This window comes from Periplaneta americana, chromosome 1 (assembly GCF_040183065.1).
Source record: "Periplaneta americana isolate PAMFEO1 chromosome 1, P.americana_PAMFEO1_priV1, whole genome shotgun sequence".
NCBI classification, from domain to species: Eukaryota; Metazoa; Arthropoda; class Insecta; order Blattodea; family Blattidae; genus Periplaneta; species Periplaneta americana.
The window spans coordinates 131,632,877-131,657,416 of NC_091117.1; positions in this window are offsets into that span (position 1 = coordinate 131,632,877).

Genomic DNA, 24,540 nt, shown 5'->3' on the forward strand with positions numbered 1-24,540 from the left:
CTCATATTACCATATATAGAAGTGTAATTTAGTGTAATGCCGATATTGAACATTGAAAACTGTGTTTTGTTACAGTAAATGAAAGAAAAAGGGCAAGTAGACCATATTCATCTTGTAAGACATAATAACAGTCACTGTCCCCACCCTCACCTTAACGAATATGTAATAAAATGGGTAAAATTGTGAAAGGAAGAACGAAGTACTGTACATCTAATATCGCCTAGATAACGAATTTGTTGACTAGAAATTTCATATGGAATCGTAGGTGCATGAAAGCATGTCTCCGACATGGAAAGCCGATCCTACGCCGTTCGCCTAAAGATGCGCGTTAATCAAGTTAAATAATTAGTATTACTGTAAATATATCAATGTGTCAATTTTACTCATTTCGAAAGTCTGAATTAAAAGACAAAATTGGTTTATGTAGTCCTGTTTTAGTTTGGTGTACATTTTATTCCCTAGTGATTTATGCTACAGAATTTTTAACTTTAACCAACATTAATTTTAATACTCTGATACTTTATCACTCTCATTTTTTTCTATTGCAAACATATAGACATATTACACATCAACTTCATTTTGTTTTTGTTAATAAAAATAATAACGAGACAAACTGTACCAAAACGGAATACTCTTGTTCTCTTTTTCAACGACATATCATATCCACATCATTTGTATACATACAATGTTACAAAATATAAGTTCCACATATGAATACACAGTGAGATATTTGCATGACTATCGAGAGTTTGCGATCTTGAACAGACAACTGAACTTTGTTCTATATGATGACTGTTACTATTAGCAATTTAAAAAATAAATATATTCACACAATATACCGCATTGCGTAAAGATATTGCGCAACACTTACATAAAGGTGAATCAACACAATCTATTTACACAAAGACTTTTTTTCTTTTACTTTTAATCTATATATCATGATTCAGACCGCAAAATATGACATGATTCATTGCAATGCTGCAACTAATACGTTATATGTACGGGTAGGCGTTACACAAATAATAAAGAGTCTATTATTATTATTATTATTATTATTATTATTAGTAGTAGTAGTAGTAGTAGTAGTAGTAGTAGTAGTAGTAGTAGTATTATTACAAGAACAACAAATGGCTTTTAAGGAATCCGCAGATTCATTGCCGCCCTCACATAAGCCCGCCATCGGTCCCTATCCTGTGCAAGATTAATCTAGTCTCTATCATCATATCCCACCTTCCTCAAATACATTTTAATATTATTCTCCCATCTACGCCACGACTTCCCCGAAGATCTTTTTTCCTCTGGCCTCCCAACTAACACTCTATATATATTTCTGGATTCGCCCTTACGTGCTACATGCCCTGCTCATCTCAAACGTCTGGATACAACATTCCTAATTATGTCAGGTGAATAATACAGTGCGTGTAGTTCTGATATTATTATTATTATTATTATTATTATTATTATTATTATTATTATTATTATTATTATTATTAGTGTAGTATCAGCTCTCCTGCATAATAGAAAGTAGGATATTAATACGAAGTGTCCGAGCATTAACACATTAAAAACTATATATATTAATATTTTATTTAAAATAACTGTCAGTAACATGTGCCAAAATAGTAACTAAAATTTCCATTCTGTGGCATATACAGGGCGTTAAGAAACAGGTAGATAAAATCAATACGAACTGAAAATTCCACTCAAATAAATAGCGGTATACTAAGCTATAGCATGTTTTTCTGTATAAGATACAGCATTATAAAACATTTGAAGATCAGGCTCTCTTTTATCCTCTGGGACGATCAATGAATCAGTTGTTCTCAGTTCGTATACTCAGAAGATCAAAATACGATCTAATTAAGCCAAAAACATCACATTTTTGTAATTAAAAAAACATTACCAGGTACATCAATATGCATGACGGATTATTTTGTACTCTCCTTGACCTCCGCCATTAAAACTCATTTCTCTATCATTTTTCATATTATGTTATCCGCTTGAGGTGTACGGAACGAATAGGATGTGCAGATTTAATGGTATAATGGTGTCAATGAAATGTGTTCTATAGTGTCAGTGAAATGTGTTATGCAGTGTCAGTGAAATATGTTCTAAACTGTCAGTGAAATGTGTCATAGTGCCAGTGCAGTGAGTGAAATGAGAGTAAAGTGAAAGATTATTATCCGTACCAATGTGAAACTTAAGTAGAGCCTATACATATGTAGATTGTAATGTAAAATTAGGATCACTTATTAATTAGGTTATTTTATGTATTATTAACTGTAATTATTGTGTATAATTGCATTGTGTATTCTTATTGTATTGTGTATCTAATTGTATAGTGTATTGCAATTTTATTGTGTATTGTTTATATTGTTTGTACCACTGGCACGGGTGCTTGTCCACTTGCAGTGTAAATAAATACATTCAAACCGAGCCGTGGATCAAGAATGTGGAGTTTTGCGCGAATTAAGAACCAAGTGAGCATGTAGTGTAGATAAAAATGTAAAAATATAGATATGCCTACACAATAAATTTCCGTAACAACATAAAAGCTCTCGACACAAAAACAGCTAAGGAGGAAGGTAAGTAAATGGATCGATGGACAGACAGACAGACGGATAGATGGACGGGCAGACGGACAGATTGGACACACTGGACAGGACAGACAGACAGATAGGCAGACAGACACATAGACAGACAGATAAAGACAGATAAATACGGAAAGTTACAGACACACAGACAGACACAGACAATTACGGCCGAAAGGGCAGACGCGGTCGGGCAGACGGACTGTATTTATATTCCACATTATTTTCAACTCATTTGGTACCTCGGAAAAATACAATATGTACTATTTATAATTATCTTAATACCTGTGTCTGCGAGAAAGGAATTATTCGACAGGGAAATGGCAAGACTAAACAATAATTGCACCATCATCTTGCACTGTAAAAAATACGGTATGACTTTGGTATCAATGAGATTCGAACCCATGTTTCCAACGGTAGAAAATCAGAGCTTTTGCCAGTCGACGTCTACAGACGTGTGCAAATTATTAGACTCAGCACCACAATTTTTTACAATTTCATAATATCATGAATTACTGGCCACAAAATAATTCTGTAGGACTATGCGACAGAACCACTACAAAAAAGTTCTAGAAACCCGAATTTTTCCACAAATGAGGGACTGGTTCCTTGATGGTGAATGTGTCTTCATGCAGGTTGGAGCATCCTGTCACAAAGCCAGATCGGTAACTAATTTTTTGGCTGAAAATAATATAGACGTCCTTCTCTGGCCAGGTAACAGCCCAGACGCAAATTCAATTGAAAATCTTTGGTCTATCATAAAAAAAAACGACGATTACAACCAAGGTGGACCTCATACAAGCACTTATCCAAATATGGCACAGGGATGAAGACATCAAGAAACCATGTGAAAATCTCATGAACAGCATGCCAAACCGTAAAAAATTGATGATAAAGAACGAATGGTTTCATACTAAATATTAATTGTTGCAAACAATGTGTAATAAATGAGTTTTGTAGAATAAATGTTACTTGAATCATATATATTATCGTTTGAGTCTAATAATTTGCACACATCTGTATAAAATCATAACAAATACTTCCTTAATGCTCAAATATCAAGATTTATCCTTAGGTCAATCACGCGTCACCTTTCTGTCACAGCGAAACAGAATATGCTCATTTTATCATTCCCACTTGTTCTATTCCGACTGGTTGATGGAATTTTAAACTAGGCCTATGTACGAAAGAAGAAACGCAAGAGGGACGCAGTAAAGAACAAAGAGAAAACGGAACGAATTTCAAAAAGGGATGTTGCGTGATTTATGCAAGTATGTCGCTGAATAAGGGATTAATTATTCAATAAAGAGGCCTGCTTGTCACAGAGACGGATAAAAAGCGAGAGGCCTAGCAGTAATCGATATAGTTTAGAGAATAAGGCAACAACAATAACAGTAAGTACTTGTTCCATCATAAATCAGCAACGGAGCGTTATTTAGATGTTAAATAGCCTCCTGCATGTTCAGTAATTGCATCGTGCACCACGTAAGCATTGCCCTAGTAAATATACATGGAGAGTAATTTTCCAATTATTAAAATTGATCGTAATTTTGTAAAATGGTGAACATTTATGGCGCTTTATGCATTTAAAATGCAACATACGAAAGGAAAATTAGGATAAAACATGGGGGATTTCAGTATTAAACAGGAGCAAAGAAGAGAAAACAGATGCCATTGTTTCCACATATTAATGAAAATATATCTATCAATGTCACAAAAACGACGCGATGATTATTACTGTGTTGAGACAGAACTTAAAAATGAACCTCTACATACGAATATCCTTAATTTTTTAATAAATAGGCCCAATTTATATTCTAATTTAGCAATTAAGCAATTCAAATACTTTTTTCTTTACCGACGAAATGAGGATATTAAATGTTGCGCATGATTTTAAACTATTTCACGTTTACTATGTCATACTACTTTTGACCAATAAAACGGCACGGAACGACGTGTTTCAACCAATCATGACTGCTTATCCTACAATTTTTATCACCTCCTTAGCATTTGTTTTTTTAACCATCTCCCTAGCATAGTGTGTTGTTGTGAAAGTGCAGTGAGCTTCAAGTAAATTCTGAGAGTTATAATGGCAGAGAAAAGAAATTGATTTACACTGAAAGGGTGTGAGTTATAGTGAACGTGCTAAAATAGCTAGCGATTTTGAGATTAATATAGTAAGTACGATTCTACGGAATATTAAGGGTGTAACTGACGTTTTGTTATTTGAAGTGAAGAAGTGTGTTGTGTCAGTGAAGTGTGTTTGTATCAGTGAAGTCTTATAGTTTATAGTGGTAGTGCAAAGGAATTCCACAATGAAATGTTTTTGAAGTGTTAGTGAAATCAGGATAGTGTCAGTGAAATGTGTGTGAGTGCAGTGAGTGAGCTGAGAGCGAAATGAGTGTAGTGCTGAAAGGTACTTGTGCACGTATAAACATATATTCGTGGGTTCTAGTTCGAACTTAGGGTTAAGATACAAATTACATTGACTTTAAATGTTATTTTAAGTGATCGTGCCTCATTTAATTTAGGGTGCTCCTTATTAATATTACTATTATTATTATTATTATTATTATTATTATTATTATTATTAATTGCAATTTATTATTAATTGTCATTATTGAGTGTAATTAGTTACCACTGCCACCGGGTATTTACCCATTTGGAGTGTGAATAAATACATACATACATACATACATACATACATACATACATACATACATACATACATACATACATACATACATACATACATACATACATACATACATACATAGTTTCTTTTTTGCCGACATTGTACTTTCAATAATACAATTGTACCTTTTAAAACGATTCATGTTTATTTCATCATCCTTAATTAAAATTTTTCTATCATTTTTCTTGTTTATATTATTTAGGTTACGTTATAGCTTGTGCTGTATGAGATTATGGACAGTCATGTATCAGAGATTGTTTAATCTAAATTGATAATTGAAGTGGAATGCAATTGTTGTAATAAAAAATGAAACTTAATCAACAAAGCCTTCTTGACTAGTAATCGTCCATAAAGTTCAATGAAGATTGTATAGTTGGCACAACTGGTAACAAGAGAACAGCTCATCATAACATACTACTGCCATCTAGTGAAATATTTGTAATGATGGGATGGTACAAAATACATTTTCAAGACAGTTCAGTATTTTCATAAGTCAATTAATATTTTATTGCATTAGAGTACTTCATTTCTTGTAATCTTTATCTACTTTCTTTTAATCGTATAATTATAGTCAATTAAATCCCACTCGAGTTTTGATTTTCCCTAGGAAAATCAAAACCTCTAGTGAGATTACTGTAGATAATTTGATTCCCTAGAAATTTGGGGGCACAATAAGATCATTCTGAGGTTCAAATACGGCAGAACCCACATCAAGAAACGTAACCCAGTATCAATTCTAAAGAAAAGTTTAGATAACACCATTACACAAAAAAAAAAAAAATATATATATATATATATAATTTTAATTGCGTTTGTGTGAAATAGGAAACAAAGATCCATGTTTCCATGATCTTGGCACTCGAAAGCGGTCAAGTGAATGGCATTACGATCAGACCGCCTCTAACCTCAATGGAAAACCCAAGCCAATTTGATCCGAAGCTGAATGGACGTCGACACCATTCTGGAAGCTTCGGCAACGAGAAAAATTCAGTCACCATAAGGGATTGGGCCTGTGATTATAAAATCCGAGCCTCCTTGATTGAAATATACACACCTGTGAGTATATATTCTCCCAAAAGTCACTGTAAGATTACAAAACGATTATATTGTTGAATGAAACACAACACACATATGAAACAGGTGTCAAATGAAGGACTAACTCAATTTTTTTTTTTTTGAATTTGGTATTAAGAATAAAAGACAAGGTATTTCAAAATTAACTCATAATTGCAACTAAAATTAGAATGAGAGGATTTGGGAAGGAATATCTGAAGGGTTCAGAACCATAGTGGGCCAAGCGCCATATATTAAAAACAGCGAAAACAAGAGTTAAAATTATGTGATTACCATAATTCAAGAAACATAAAGGAAGTAATATAAAGTATGCATATTAGAGCTAAATGATATGCCAATTTTCATTAAACTATGGTGTTCACTTAACTTTAATCCTTGCTTTCTCCGTTTTTAATAATGGCGCTTGGCCTACTACGGCTCTGAACCCTTCATTTGTAACGAAACAAAATATTTTTGTGACTATTGTGCGGGTTATGACGTCATAGAGGGTATTTTTAATCCTATAGTTTTTTTTTATTTAGTCTGAAAGACCGTATTTTTGTATCTAATATTTGATTTGTTTTATACAGAAGTATATTATGGAAGCAGTTTTTTTATGAAGTCAACTTGCTACTCACTATAGCTTCCCAAATTAATCACTATCATCATGAGAAAATTTCTTTCTCCATTAGACTCTAATCAGCGCACGTTCCGCAAGACTAGTTCAAAGCAAGACGCCTCAGACCACGCAAGTACGGCGCCCGACTTATATTCCTTAAAATTATTGGATTTAATACTGTGGAAGTAGTTCATACAGAAAAGCCTTATAATTGAAAGTTGCACATATTTGCACCTTAACTGGAAGGGGTTAGGCATTTCAGCAGATTGGATCTTAAAACCGGTCAATTTAGACTTGAGGACTTTAATTTCAACAGGTCAGTTATGACCATCTCTTTAACATCTAATACATAAAACTTCACAACGATGTAGAAACCATTTTTTTTTTGTTTTCCTCAGTTTCCGCTGCAGTCTCCTAAGACCTGGAGAGACATTGGTCGCAAAGTGGGAAATTTTTATGAAGAAATTATAGGAAATTTTCATGGTGTCATGGTTCAAATCTTTATCCTGGCTGCAACTTAGTAACCGTAGAACACTTCATTCGCTCTCTCTTCTGTTTCGAGTTCTCCACACTTCTACTCCAAATTACCTTCGTTCCCGGTTTAACTACTTATCCTCCAATCACAATCTAAACACCAGGTCACAGGAGAGCCAAATCCTAGCAATTCCTGCCCATAGAACATCCCACTATTCATCCTCTTTTACTGTCTCAGTTCCCCGTGAATGGAATTCTCTACCTCAGAAGATTAGGGGCTGCTAGACAATAACCACTTTCAAGAAAAGGCTAAACGATTTCTTACAGGCGCAGTCAAATTGAAATTATACTTGTGATCGAGCTTAATAATTTAATTTAATTTAGATATGACTATCATTACTATTATTATTATTATTATTATTATTATTATTATTATTATTATTACATAATTATTTTATTGGTGTTGTGAAGACGAAAAGAATTGTCATTATATTATATTAATTATGTATTATATTGTCTTGCATTTGTAGTATTGTATTGCTTTGAATTGTATTGTATTGTATTGTATTAATTATGTTATGTTCATAGCATTGTAGTAATTTTTTATCATACTGGTTAAGTGGAAGAGAAGGCCGAACGGCCTTAACTCTACCAGTTAAAATAAACCATTATTATTATTATTATTATTATTATTATGATTATTAAACACATAAACGAAACTATGACTATGATCTTCACTTCCATTCCTAACTAAAAAAATGAAATTCCCTTTGCCGGGTCTCGATCCATGAACTGCGAATCAAATAGCAATCTTGGTATCCGTTAGACCACTGATAGCGAACTAATTGCTGTTATATTAGGATCTAATTGTTATAACACTTGCAACAAGGCACGGCTATTGACCAGACCTGCCTCTACGTTCTTCCCGGTATAGCGTTGATTGTTCGACATATCAGAGGAATACAGAATGTGAATATATTAGTAAGAAATGTTACAAAGTTTGAGGAAATAAATATTTAAATACTCCATTACTTCATAGCTCTGAAATGCAAAATTATTAAAGCACACATTATCTAGCAACAGCAAGCGCAAGGAATATAAATGCAAATTAACATGTCTTATTCCTTTTAGTTAAAATTCTGACTATAAAATGGCGAGGACGAAATCTTACAATAACTCAAACTTGATGACGATGTTAAATGTTATTAAAAAGTTTAACTACATGTTATTATGTGCTACGGAGTAAATGACCTCCAGGCAGTGTTAACGAATCGTGAAACGCTTTTCACTCCTGTCAACTACTATTAGCCAGCAAAATACTACGTACCACATTTGTTTATATATTCATTTTCCCTTTACTACCTGGCCACCGTATGCACTTACCGATCTTAACGAATCCTTTCTGATTGCTTCTTAAGCCACAAAAATTCGCATTTTTCAGCGTTAGTTTATGGGGTACGAGTGTATTGTAGAAGCTGTTTCAGTTGCGAACACAATGTTTATTTACATGAACATTTACGTCATAATTCTGAAGATCATCACCATCATCATCATCATCATCACCATCACCATCACAACCACCACCACCATCACCACCACTTTTTATTTATCTCATCAACACTCTCCACTTTACAATCATCTTTATTATTATCATCTTCGTTATGAACATAGTACAATTATTATCACCAATAACTGCATTCGCATTTTTCAGTGTTATGGGGTGCGGGTATATTGTAGAAGCTGTTTCAGTTGCGAACACAATGTTTATTTACATGAACATTTACGTCATCATCATCATCATCATCATCATCACAACCACTACCACCACCACCATCACCACCACTTTTATTTATCTCATCAACACTCTCCACTTTACAATCATCTTTATTATTATCATCTTCGTTATGAACATAGTACAATTATTATCACCAATAACTGCATTCGCATTTTTCAGTGTTAAAGGGGTATGGGTGTATTGTAGAAGCTGTTTCAGTTGCGAACAAAATGTTTATTTACACGAACATTTACGTCATAATTCTGAAGATCATCATCATCATCATCATCATTATCACAACCATTACCATCACCACCACCACTTTTTATTTATCTCATCAACAGTCTCCACTTTACAATCATCTTTATTATTATCAACTTCGTTATGAACATAGTAAAGGTAAAAAGGTAAAGGTATCCCCGTAACATGCCATGAAGGCACTTGGGGGGGGCATGGAGGTAGAATCCCATGCTTTCCATGACCTAGGCACTAGAATGAGGTGGTGTGGTCGGCACCACGCTCTGACCGCCTTTTACCCCCGGGAAAGACCCAGTACTCAATTTTATAGGAGGCTGAGTGAACCTCGGGGCCGTTCTGAAAGTTTGGCAACGAGAAAAAATCCTGTCACCGTCTGGGACCGAACCCCGGACCTTCCAGCCCATAGCCAGCTGCTCTACCAACAGAGCTACCCGGCCGCTCGTTATGAACATAGTACAATTATTATCACCAATAACTGCATTCGCATTTTTCACTGTTTATGGGGTGCGAGTATATTGTAGAAGCTGTTTCAGTTGCGAACACAATGTTTATTTACATGAACATTCGCGTCATAATTCTGAAGATCATCATCATCATCATCATCATCATCATCATCATCACCACCACCAATACCACTTTTTATTTACTTCATCAACACTCTTCACTTTAGAATCATCTTTGTTATCATTATCTTCGCTATGAACATAGTGCAATCATTATCATCAATAATAAATGCATTATGTTCATTTTCTTCCTTTCTAACATCAGCATACGATTACAATTTATTATCATATTATTATTATTATTATTATTATTATTATTATTATTATTATTATTATTACAATCATCATCAACATAAAATTCTTATATTTGTTTCTTATTTGTAATACTTTGCAAGGAGATTCATATAGAAATTATTTTATTACATAATAATGGAAAAAAATCATCTCATATATATCTTTTTACATGGTTATTTAACGACGCTGTATCAACTGCGGAGTTATTTAGCGTCGATGGAATTGGTGATAGCGAGATGGTATTTGGCGAGGTGAGGCCAAGGATTCGCGATAGATTACCTGATATTCGCCTTACGGTTGGGGAAAACCTCGGAAAAACCCAACTAGGTAATCAGCCCAATAGGAAATCGAACCCGCACACGAGCGTAACTCCGGATCGATAAGCAAGCGCCTTAACCGACTGAGCTACGCCAGTGGATCGTCTCCTATATTATGGCGTATCTTAATAACATACGAGTACAGTTTCTACAAAATCCCGCTCATTTCTGAAATTAGTAAATCACGTCATGATATTTGTCAAGAATACTTGTATATCGTCGTTGTTCCTGCAATAACCCCTATGTGCAAAATATAAAATTTTTCAGTAGGAAGGAAAAACACATTTATTCATCCTATGGCAGTCATACATATGAGATTGTGATTCTTACATTTTCGAAAGAAAGAAATATAATTACATATAGGAGATTGTATTATTTTCTGTATCGCTATTTAAGTTATTTAATAGAGCAAAAATCTGAAAATCGATAAATATGTCACATAGGAGTTATTGCAGGAACAACGACGATATATTGTAGCAGTTTCCATAGTATAATATGCCAACATATCGCCTCAACTTCTGAACAGATAAGACTTTAGTGTTAAGACCTTAGAATTTTATTATTGGTCTCCTAACAAATCAATTTAAAGGTGCACTGTTGTAAGCATAATATTTTATGTCATTTATATAACAAAATCACATGAAATCTGTATTAATTAAAATACGAGTAACTCTGGATGTTAATTATTAAACATAACAGAAATAAAAAGGAAAATGCTAGACTTCTAGTTTTACGTGCCATGTTCCATTAAGTAATGAACTAATGAGAGAGGAATAATGAATGCAGCTGTTTCAACTAGATATGCATTTCTTGCTTAATGAAAGGAAGAAACGTATTTAAATGGTTTACTGAAGGTGATGTTCTGCGTAATGCCTATCATTTAATGGTAAATTTGTAGTACAGTGCCACTAAGCGAAGAAATTTTCTAAATCTGTTCAAATGCATGACGGACGCTTTTTGCTCGTCCTCAGTTTATAAAAAAATAAATTATGGCTTATTTAACGACGCTCGCTACAGCAGAGGGTATATCAGCGTCGCTGGTGTGGCGGAATTTTGTCCCGCAGGAGTTCTTTTACATGCCAGTAAATCTACTGACATGAGCCTGTCGCATTTAAGCACTTGGGCCGGGATCGAACCCGCAACCTCGAGCATAGAAGGCCAGCGCTATACCGACTACGCTACTTAGGCCGACCTCAGTTCATATATTTACTCTTGGTACCATAAAATTCTGACCTTAATCTCAAAGCTTCACTGGTGTTCAAGAGGCATCACGTAAGGAATTTAAAGGAAGGAAGTTCTATTTCACAGAGAAGATTTATGACTTCCGTCTGGTTATTGGAACCTAATAACTTTGCATTTCTAAGTTGGGAATAGCCACAGATGAATTTTGACGTTTACTGAGCAAGAGGTAGTAAAACATGTGTAGGTCATAAATTGTCCACTTTGCTTAAGCTTTTGTTAGAGTTTCAATAGCAACTTTGCCCTGCCGCCAAATTTAATCACTTGGCGTACACAATACTGCCACGTGCATTTCATTTTTGACTTCCAACGTAAGCCTGCTCCTCAAAACTGTAACACTGGCAAAAATGTTTATAACTGACTGTTTACATTGTTCTGTGTATTGTGTATTCATTCATTCATTCATTCATTCATTCATTCATTCATAGTGTTCTGTTCAAGGGCAAGTATTTCGCTGCAAACCCAGCATTCTCCAATCTTTCCTATTTTCCACCTTTCTCTAGTCTCCACATACGATCCATATATCTTACTATTGCTGTTGTCCATCATCTGATATCTTCTTCTGCACCGAACTTTTCTTCCGTTCACCATTAATTCCAGTGCAATTTCCTTTTAGTCAGTGACGTACATAATTTCTTTTTCTCTACCTGATCAGTTTCAGCATTATTCTTTCTTCAACCACACTTTCTAGCAAAGTTTCGTTTCTTAGTTTGTCTGTCCATTTCACACGCTCCATTCTTCTCCATATCCACATTTCTAGTCGTTTCTCTTCACTTCGTCGTAATGTTCATGTTTCCGCCCCATACCATGCCACACTCCACACAAAGCACTTCACTAGTCTCTTCCTAGTTCTTTTTCCAGAGGTCCTCAGAAGATGCTCCTTTTTCTGTTAAACGCTTCCTTTGTCATTGCTACCCTCCTTTTGACTTCCAGGCAGCAACTCACGTTACTACTTATAGTTAGAGGGCGGATTTTAGCATATGCTATTTACATGTTTTATTTCTTACTTGCAAATCACATGCTACCAATATATAAATGTACTTAAAGATATTTGTAACCAAAGATCAAGATTTTATAGTGCATATATACATGCATACTTAAAGGGTTATTGCATATTTCAGCTTCTAGCTTCTATAGAAGCATATTTTGTTATCTTTTAGCAACATTGTAACAAGGTTTATCATTCAAGTATTCAGCTGTTCCTAACCGCTTTGTTGATTATATGGTATGCTTAGACGGCCATGAAATCGTGAACATGAATAAAACAGGCTACCATTCTATGGATACTTACTTCTTAATGGTTCTGAGTTTAGACGGCCATGATATTGTGATCTTATAACCTCTCCAACTTGAAATACTGATTTAATGTGAATTTGTGCTATCGTAGGAAAAAACACTGTATGACACGCATTCGTAAGATTATCTTCTTGACTCTCGTGTTTTTGTAAAACGAGGCGTTTCACAAACTTTACACTCGTACCAAAAAAAGATAACTTTTACGAACTTGTCTCATAAATAATTATGTTTTCTTCTCCTTAGTAATTCTGTTTGGTTGCTCATTTTATTGAATATTTGCCAGTTCTTCTTTATGCTCTACCCTATGTACAATGGTAGACAAAAAAAAAATTGCCTGGCTAAAATATTTCTAAGTCGTAGAATTAACCACCGCGCATGCTCAGCGCCAAAAGGGCCTATGTACAACACTTGCGACATAAACCGTGTCCGTCTGCTGATTGAAGTATTAAAATGAAAGAGATAAGAATCACGATGCACTATGAGCGAAAGGGCTCCTTACAATTAAACTGTACTGTACTACATTTTTTTTTCGAAGATCGTTCATCGAACATAAGAAAAGGCTTGATGATAAGCAACACTATATCTTTAGCATGACCAAAAAATGAACGTTACAGCACGTGACTACGTGGCCGAGTAGTCATGCTAAGAGACGCTCGTGTAAACACTCGGGTACGAGTCGTGACGGGATCTTTTTTTCCGTATTCAATGCTATTTTTCGGCGTTTTGCGAGTATCTTAATCAATATTTCCAATATTACGATAATACACAAAGAGAGTCAAAATTTGTAGCGCACTAGTAACACTGTTACTCAATTATTAGAAAAATTACACTAATCAATACGCAAGAAGTCACGCAATTTGTAACATACGTGTAAGAGAATCTATGAATCGATTTAATCTAATTAGTTCTAGCCACGAAAGATATCATAAGATAGATGGAGTTAAGCCAGCAAATGATATTTGGACGAAATACTGATTGCACACCTCTCCTATGTATTTTTACATATTTATTTATTTATTTATTTATTTATTTATTTATTTATTTATTTATTCTATCATTAATTTTTCCAAGGAAAAGCAGAACAATTATCCGAGTTTTGAAAAAGTATATATATACCTCCTGGTTTAGTTGCCTCATGATTGATGCCTTACTGGTATCACTTATGAGGGGTTCCAATCAGTCTTCGAACTGTTGACTAAACATAAACATATATCCACTGAGGAAGTCACTTCTTTAAGATATTTAAAATATTTCATACATACAGAAAAAGAAAAGGACTACTCAAGAGAACCTTATTCAAGCCAAATTAAAAGAAAAAAATAGCTGCGGAATTCGAACCCTAACACACAATGTATTATTTGACAGCTCCTCGCTCTATCACGGAGGTAGAACGTATATAGCTATCTTGCGGCGATGATGAAATATTACAGTTATAGATTAACAACTGGGAAAACTCCGTTATGGGAGGTTACTAAACCTTACCGCTGCGCTGGAGGCGGAGTCGGAGTTTTCCTCCATTAATCTGAACCATTGTCGCTACTGATTGACATCTGATGCATCACTGCTATCAGTTAAACATTCTCCTAACGAAATTATTCTGTCAGTTTCACTGTCTATTACATTAGAACTAGAAAAATATTGTTCTTTGTTATTTTTAATGTGCTCCACACATTTCTTCCACTTGTCTTTTCCATATTCTGCGAAAAGGTGGTGACATAATCGTTCCTTTACGTTAAGTGGAGGACCCAATTTCTGTTACAAAAATCCAATTGGAAAGACTGGAGACAACTGACTAAACATTTTAGTCTGTCCATTTAAGTAAATGAAACCAATCACAACAATAATTGCTTATTTTTAAAGCATGGTTGGATTTTGAAGATAAATGATGTTTATGTACGCGTTCTTTGATGGACCGCGAGCAGTCAGACATAAACTTAACAAGTGAAGAAGTGATATCTTGTTGATTCATTCTATTAACATGGAGTTGTTTTCAACGTAAAGTAGAATTTATTTAGACGATTTCATACACTGCAATTACCCACTTATCTCTTCAAAAAAAAAGTTTATCGCTGATCGGTTTTCTACTTCCCACACTACAATAGTATAAAACAAACCTCAATTACGAAGTCTTAAATTTGTTATATTGCTGTGACTCAAACATCTTAAAAATCTGCAAACAATACTCTTCAACATGCCTTTTTCCTTATTAGAATCTGACTTCTACTTTTTTTTAGTTATTATTAATTATAAAAAAATGCGAAATTATTCTGCTTCATTAAAAATCCACGTAACGCCTTCTTCCGTTATTGGCTGACAACTAGGAAGGAGGAGGCGAATAGTATATTGTGTCACTCTTTAAGATTGACGCATGCGCAGACCAACGGAGATTTCTAAGTTGTTCCCTTATAGAAACTAATCAAAGTTCAACTATCGTCAACTGACGCGCAATTTTCCATAGCTCATGTCAATTGCGCGTAATCGCAGGTAACCTTTTTGTCCACCATATGTACATTCCAGGTCGCATAGTCTACCTATATTACTTATTTACAAATGGTTTTTCGAGAACCCGGAGATTCATTGCTGCCCTAGTCTACCTATATATAGAACACTAATAAGAAAAACAATTTCAATAACCTATAATGTGAACTCTGTTTAAAGTAGGCTAGATATTTTACGTGAAACATGTTGATTTATTGAACTGAAATTGAAATAGAAATACTGAAGTTAAAGCCTTTATGTTTTTCATGAAAGATCGTAGCATTTTCCATATTTTATACACACAGATTTCCAAAGCTATCTAATGTACATGTTTAATTAAAAAGTAATTATTTAGTAGTAGAAACCATTCTGACAACGGAATTTTCAAGAGTATTTACTTCATTAGCAGATTTCAGTGTTTAATTCGAAATGCAGAATTTCGCTGTGCAAAGTTCAGGTTATGTTGCCAACACAATAAAATAACTCAATTATATTTCCTCTATGAATGCGGCATGAAGATAACCTTTACAAAATATGTTAATATTCTAATTAAAACCGTGAACTTATTTTCATTATGCCTTCTTTATGGTGCCAATTTAAATACGAATCTTTAGAAGAACTTTTTATACTCGAAGATTTATTGAGCTATGCAATAATTGACAATTTTAACGTTCTTGCAATCCATATACCCATATAGAATATACTGTATAGTATTTGCATCGTATTACAGAAACAGTATGGAATTAGTAATAAAAATGAAATTACTCGATATTATTTTTTGAATACATAAATCACACAACTAAAGTGTGAAGGAAATCCGTTCAATAATTTCAGACATCATGATAATCATTTACAAGCACCTCTTCATGCCTTCTAACAAATGGATCAATTGTTTACTTGTGTATGATGAAGAATTGTCACGCCGTTGTTTCACTAAACTGCCGCGCCTTCCCTAACTCGCCGCTGGGCCAACTGTCTCAATGTTAAAGTCATGGCTGGAGTGGGATGATCCATAACTTTTGAGTTGAATTGACCCAGCAGCGACCTTTCAAGATCTATTGTGCTATCCCTCAAGTTAGGCGCATTCCCAAATCTACATCGGTTGACTACACTAAGGTTCGCTGCGACCCAGATTTCGAGCAGAAAATTCCACTCGTCCCTAGGCCAGTCCGCTCCGTGCGTTCGGGGAATGCTACGGAATGATGACTGAATGGATAAATATTAACGGAATTATGTAGACGCCTGATGTGCGGAAACGGGAGAACCCCGGAAAATAAACCTCAACTGCGAGCTTGTAGCCACAAGTATCACTAAAATACAGAGCGATCTAAAAGTCGCGCACATTAAAATTATATTGTCTATATTGAGTAGTATAGTTGGAAAATACTATCGGCTACCGCTAGATAGCATCATGGGTATTAACAGCAACAAATCTAGACGTCATTGTGATGTGTATGTATACACTGACGCTTGCAGTAGTCCTTTGGTTATTGCTCGGCAAACATGTCGTTTTCCCAAGAGCAATGAGTTTTCATTGTTGAACATTAGTTTTCCAGTCGTTTTTATGCACATGTTGTAGACGAATTTCGTAGGAATCATCCAGATGTGGCGGTGTCTAACAATTCGGCCAGCATTGTGTACATAGACATTACACAATTTATTGCGCTTCTTGACAATTATGAACGTGAATGTTGGTTCCAGCAGCACAGTGCCACATGTCACACATCTAATGAAACCATGCAGTTTTTGTGCGAGTTTTTTTTATGAGCGTATCATTTCTCAAGGATTATGGCTCCCACGTTCCCCCGATTTCAAGTCCCCAGATTTCTTCCTGTGGGGTTATCTTAAAGGAAGGGTGTACAAAAACAGGCCACACACTTTGGAGGAACTAAAAAGGAACATAACGGAGATTAACAATATCTGTGTACGCGTGCTAAAAAAAGTGATCGAAAACATGGTAAAAAGAGTCCGTATAAGCATTACTGAACGGGGCTGCCATTTTCAGCATATGCTGTGAAAAAATGATGTAACTCATGTGAAAACTGATGTAAGTAAACGTAATAAATTCATCTTTATAAATATATTATGTGAACGTATGATTAAGATGTGCGTGACTTTTGGATCGCTCAGTATTAAAAATTCCAAGCCTGACCGGAATTCGAACCCAGACCGCCTTCGTGATAGGCTGAAGGTCTAACTACTCAGCCATAGTAGAGATATCCATAACTTTTTCTGTACTTTATTTCCTGTGCTACCAGTAATGGCAACTCCACGGCGCGCGGCGGTTACAATCGTTGAAGATCTTTGAGAGTAGTCCACATTTTGTATTTTCCTCCAGGTCTGAGAATAGACAGGGACATGGTGGGATTCCAGTGTCGGAAAGTCGATATGTCTCCAGGTTTTCAATTAAGACAAAATACATAACAGTAATAATCGCCACACATCCAAGCCCTGGGTAATATTGAAACCAATATCCGTGTCTTCAGGGCAGTGTTATAGTTAATACATACACAACAGATGGTAGAAACATCATCACAACCATGTCTAATAAACTGTGGTAGTTACTGCACCTTCTCAAGCAGCATACACTAGTTCATCTTCTTTAAAGTTTATTATAGGGTACTCTGCTATTTTATGTAGTCATGTTTCTTCCATTATTACTACCCGTTCTTTCCAATTGCCTCTATAAGTTAATCCTTGATAAAATGAAATACACAGTGTGTTCGCAGAAAGATTCTGGAGTTATATACCGCTATAATTCTGTCATTATGCGTTTTACGAAATTAATACTGGTTTCATTAGAAAGAACGGTTTAAAGAATTTCAGGAAATGCGTAACTGATCATTGTTGACCGAAACAACAGATGGCAGTACAAGAAGAAAGAAAAAACGCCGTTTCCGCTATTTCGCTTGTCATTAAAGCATTGTTGGATGTAAGCAAATTGTGTTAAATGATCTGAATGTGTATGTGATAAAAGGAAAGGCCGTTCAGGGAAACGGCCTGTGAGTGCGGAAACTGTAGCACAGGTGCGGTAGGCGTTTGTACTGTCCGTTACTCAGGAGAAGACGAGCGGAAAGAATGTGACCTTCTTGACTATCGCTGTTGATTATTATAAACATCGCTCAGATAAGAATCCCAGTAGCCAGGTTATTAGTCGTACAGGAACAATGCGTATGGAAATTAAAGCTAAGTTGAATAGAAGGAGACCTAATGTTTCCGCTTACTGCAGTACAAATACTGCACGTGTTGTCGTACGTTAGCTGTTCACATCCCTTCCTCCTCAGTCCGCTCTCGTCTACTCCTGAGTCACCGACAGTACATAGTCCTCGAAAGTCTGTGCGTAGAGCTAGTCTGCAGTTAAACATTTCTAAATCCACAGTTTCCAAGGTCCTACGTTCTCATCTATGATTTCACCCCTACAAACTGAAATTAGTGCATAAGTTGAAACGTGATGACCATGCAAAACGACGTGTGTTCTGTGAAAATTTATTGACACTATTGAGCAGGAATATCGACTTGATGTCTGCAGCGTGACACCTGGAGCACACATCGAGTGTCTTTGGCGTAGGTACAAAAATATTTAAGTTTCTCTTTCTAATTATACCAGTTTCGTATAAATCCGGCAACTGACAGCGGCGCTATAGTAGTTTATAACACCGGAATGTTTCTGCGGACACACTGTACTTTGGCTATTTTAATTCTTTCCTAGGATCGTACTGTTTTACACATATGTTATACTGTACAAACCACAAATGCTTCCAGTCCCATAAAACTGTCCTCTTTCAAAGTGTCTGTATCGTATCTATGCCTATAGAGCGACGAGATTCTTCTAATTTTATAATATAATTTATTAATGTGACAAAGAAATAACGAAATCTATTGATTTCTTGTTTACATCATTGTTTCAATAATAGTTGACATCGAATTCCACATAACTTCAATTGTTCACCTGTTCTTTTGTACAATGTTTAATATTTGATTTTGATATGATCAGTCTGTTGCCTACGAAAGTAATCATTTTAGTCTTAATTAGTGTAATTTTCTTATTATTAAAATCCACTGATAGGCCTACAGTGTGAAGTTATAAAATGGTACGTTGTTGTTCGTATTCAGAAAGAGTCCATCTGAGATCATAAAAAATCCATGTAGTTTAAATGAAGGTAGTTTAATGCGTTTCCGTCTATTAATGATTTCGCTTTCTTAAATAAGCAAGAATTTAACCAATTGCCCGAAACACTATAATAATAATAACCGGCAGTGTTAACATAGTGTTTAAATTATGCACTATTGGAGCAACAAGCCTACTTGGTAGTCGCGTGCACAAGACAAGAGAAGTAGAGTCAACACAATTAAAATGTAAAGAAGAGATTCGAGAAAGAAAAATCATTCAATGTTTACTTTTTGTATTACTCGGTGATATAACTTATGATACCGTAATAAGACACTAAAACATTCCATTCATTTTCTCGTCTATTTTCTAAGACGCATATATATTCTAGTAGTTGCCTTAAACAATCTAAAGTCTATGTATTGAAACGGAGACAGAAATCCCTACACCACACGTTTCGATCGATAAAATGCACGTCTTTTCGTTATATTACAGCTTTCTCATCAAATGTGATCCAGTAGTGCTTAAAAAAATGGAACTCCAGCTGAAGTCATGAGATGTATAGGAAAAAAGAACTTTAGAAGCGTCAATTTTTTGAAATTCTTAATCTTTTCCGACAATTTGAGTTCCATTACCTGTACTGTAGGATACTACCCAGAGGGAAATAAAATAATTTGAAAATGTATTGATAACCACTCCGTGACACCAACAGCTCATGAAGGGAAAGGCCGACTAGCCGACTGCCTCAGCAGAGGTAAACAATCATCCAACCAGAACGGATGTATCGTGTCAATATGATGATCCCTCCCAGTTCAACCGTTATAGCTGTTTTTCGAAACCAGATTTAGTTATAATACCTCCTCAAATTCATCACGATGCTTGGTGAGCACCGGTCCCATATACTGGCCGAAATTTCATGAGGCATTTCCTTCCCCATGAGGAATAAAACCAGCGCTGTAAAGCATTATGCTTTAGACCACTACGCTATGGTGCGGACAATTTATTCATAACAATAATTTTAAATCAATGTATTTTATTACAAAAGACAGAGCATCTCATTTTGTAAAGCAACTCACTGCGGAATGGAAGATTCTAGATTCAATCCCGGTTGGTGGCGGTGATTTTCTAGATTTCAGAATTTCCAGAACGATTTAGAGTCCAACCAGCCTTCTGTTAGACTGAGTATCGGGCCATTTCCGGGGGTTAAAAACGGTCGGAGCGTGGTGCCGACCACTCCACTCATTCTACTGACGAGATCACAAAAGCATGGAGCTCTACCTCCATGCCTCCATAAGTCTTCACGGTGTGTAAAGGGAATAATTTTAATCTTTAACATATTATTACAGTTATGATTTACTAAGTTGCAGGAATATACATAACTGGTAATGCAGTGACATATATTTCAAATTAAGAACTACAGACTTTACTTTAATGTACATATTTCTTTCTCACTTCTACAGCTACGGCTGGGTAATGCCTGAAAAAAAAAAGATCTCAACTTTTCCATGAACAACACAGCAAACTGAGAAATGATACGATGCCCGTGATGTGGGCTCAGTCAGAAAAAAAACGTCAAACGTCTTTGTGAAATACCACAGGACAGCGAGTTGACAATGGATAACCATTCATGTCCTATCCATGCAACGTTATACCCACGCCTTAGTCGTTGCGAATATTATTTTAATGTAATCGTAATTATTATTTTTTAGAATTTTTAGATATTTTAATTTTTTTTTTTTGTATTTCTTAGTACAATTCGATTTACGAATTTATACTAGCACTTCAGAGAGGAACAGAGGCTAAGGGTGTTCGAGAATAAGATGCTTAGAAACGTATTTGGGGATAAGAGGGATGAAGTTACAGCAGAATAAAGAAAGTTATACAACGTAGAACTGCAGGCATTGATTCACCTGACATAACTAGGAATTTTACATCCAGGCGGTTGAGATGGGCAGGGCATGCAGCACGTATGAGCGAATCCAGAAATGCATATAGTGTGTTGGGAGGCCGGAGGGAAAAAGACCTTTGGAAAGGCCGAGACGTAGATGTGAGAATAATATAAAAATGGATTTGATGGAGGTGGAATATGATGATAGATACTGGATTAATCTTGCTCAGAATAGGGACCGATGGCGGGCTTATGTGGGGGCGGCAATGAACCTCCGGGTTCCCTAAAAGCCATTTGTAAGTAAGTAACTTTAGAGTTATGGTCATGGTCATTATAGTCTAAGAGTTCATAGCAACGAGAGAGTTATATTTCTTATAATTTTAGTACTACAGTGATTTTACCCATAGCTGGTATCTAAACTGTTCTTTATAAGGGGTGTAGTCGTACTAGATCGGAGTGGCGCCCTGGTACTATTTCTGCAATCTTGAAGCGTCCTGCTTCTTTGTTTTTAGTTTTTAAAATAATAATTGCCTCACTTGCTTCTTATTCAATTGTTGTTTTATGAGTATAGATCAGTAGTATTATAATAACAGCGGCATTACTAATAAGTAATAATAATAATAATAATAATAATAATAATAATAATAATAATAATAATAATAATAATAATAATAATAATAATAATAATAAGTAATAATAATAATAATAATAATAATAACAATAATAATAATAATAATAATACAGAACTTAACTGCGTACTTAAGCCTACATACAACATCTCACCCTCTTATTCAGCCCTTTACCTGCGAGGTTAAGCTTACATACAGTTACAATATACCCTACTCTTTTCTTACACTTTCTTTCTCAATCAGCTTTCTTCAGTTTCCCGCAATTCTGGAAATTTTTATTGGTCAGTTTACTTTCATTCGTGCATTTAAAACAGTCTCTGTGACTATGAGTCTGATTACAGTAAGTGTTAAACAGAAAACTTTTGTTCTAATAATATGTTACTCGTCTTGAAAATAGGGTAATACCACAGTGTAATATATACAATCACGAAGCTCAATACGTAGGCAATATGCATCCACAGAAAGTTGGTAACCACTAGGATCGCTACTATCGCCTCATTACAGACAATGCGAAATAGTACCGGCACAGTCTATTGTTTCTAGTATTCTCATCAACTCAAGCTTCGTGACTGTATATAGGCCTACTGGACTATGGTAATACTGTACTATCATTCATAAAAGCTGTAATTCAGTAATATTATAATAGATAACCCGCGAAATTCGCAGTCGTCTTTATTTACTGTCCTTAGCAAACTAAACAATGGCTTTACTCACAGCGGTGAATTAAAATTGTTTAAATCACTCTCTCCATGACAACCAACACATTAGCAACAATAAAATCCACACATTCATTCATTTATAACTAGCTACTTCATAAGCAACACATTACAAAGAAAAGGTCTATAACTTAATAATAAATTTAGGTATCAGTAATGAAATTTAGATACCAGTAATGGGTAAAATAATGTATAGCACACGAGAGTAAACAGATTTTATGCACTTGCGGAAATTATCACCCTCGGCTTCGCCTCGGGCGCTAAACTTTCCAATCGCGCATAAAATCTAATTTTACTCTCTTATACTATAAATTAATATTAATCTTGAGAAGAAAAGTAGTTCCGGAAACAATAAAAAATGTATAAAACAATGAAAGAAATCCATATGTACTATTCCATAATCCATTAAGCCACAAACATATCATGTTTATAATACAGAATTTTGGGAGCTTTGATATTTTTACAAAACTAATACTTGTAGCGTCGAAGAAGAATGTTATCACCAGTACTTTCGCAGTCATAATATGTTTTATAAATAGTATCTTTTTACATGGGAAAACTCGTTTTTCTTGTATAAATGACGTTCACAGTAGATATTTTAAAAAGTCACTTTATCTTCTAATACATCTGGCCGCGGGACCGTGAATCATGCGCGATTATATAACACACGTTCTGGCTAATCAACTAATAGCAAAGTATGGCCATATTTGATAAGGCAAAGACGTACGCAAGCTACTTTAGGAATAGGTGCAGGATTCAGCCCCCGAAGTCTCCGGATCTCGTTGCAGTAAACGGCCTGATATGGAACGGGCGCGCGTGCCGTGGTGTTCCCCGCAGACGAGCTACAGGAGAATCGATCGCGAGAGAGATGATAGCCACAGCGATGCGATACTCTCTCCTGCCGCCAAGCCTGTCATTCAACGCGCAGAATATATAACCTACCGCTATCACAGGTCACAAAAACACGGAGACTGAAAAATAAATTATTACACTTTGATACTGGAGTGTAAATTACGAGCTGTACGCTAAGTATATAAAACACTCTAACTGAAAGGGCCATATGAATACATGACCTTACGTTACATTAGTTATTCATTTAACGATGCTTTTAAACTACATCGGCTATTCAGTGTCGATGGAATTATGTGATGAAGTATCAGTATCGGAATGCAATTACTGGGACAAAACCTGACCAGCAACCTCTTTGCCAAGCAGAAAACAATTCTGTACAGGATTAAACTTTGAAATCATTAAAACTGAACCATATTTTCAGAATCAAGAATAATATTCATATGCTTAGGGGTTTAGAGTACTCATTCTGCCTAAACACTTTACATGATGTTGCTAGGGCGCAAATAATTTCGTTGGGATGACTTCCAAAAGAAAGGGCCAAGAGACCTATCAATCCTTCCTCTAAACGTTTTTTTTTTTTTTTTAATTTCAAACGTTAATCATTATTAGTTATCGATGTCTTCATCTTGATCGTAAGAATTATTAAGTTCGCAAATGTCACGGCTCGATCCAGCCCTGTGATTGAGGAAGTCGTGCTCCGTGAACTGATTTTTAGCGATAGATTTCTTCCTATGTGTTCTTAGTAGGGTACGTTAC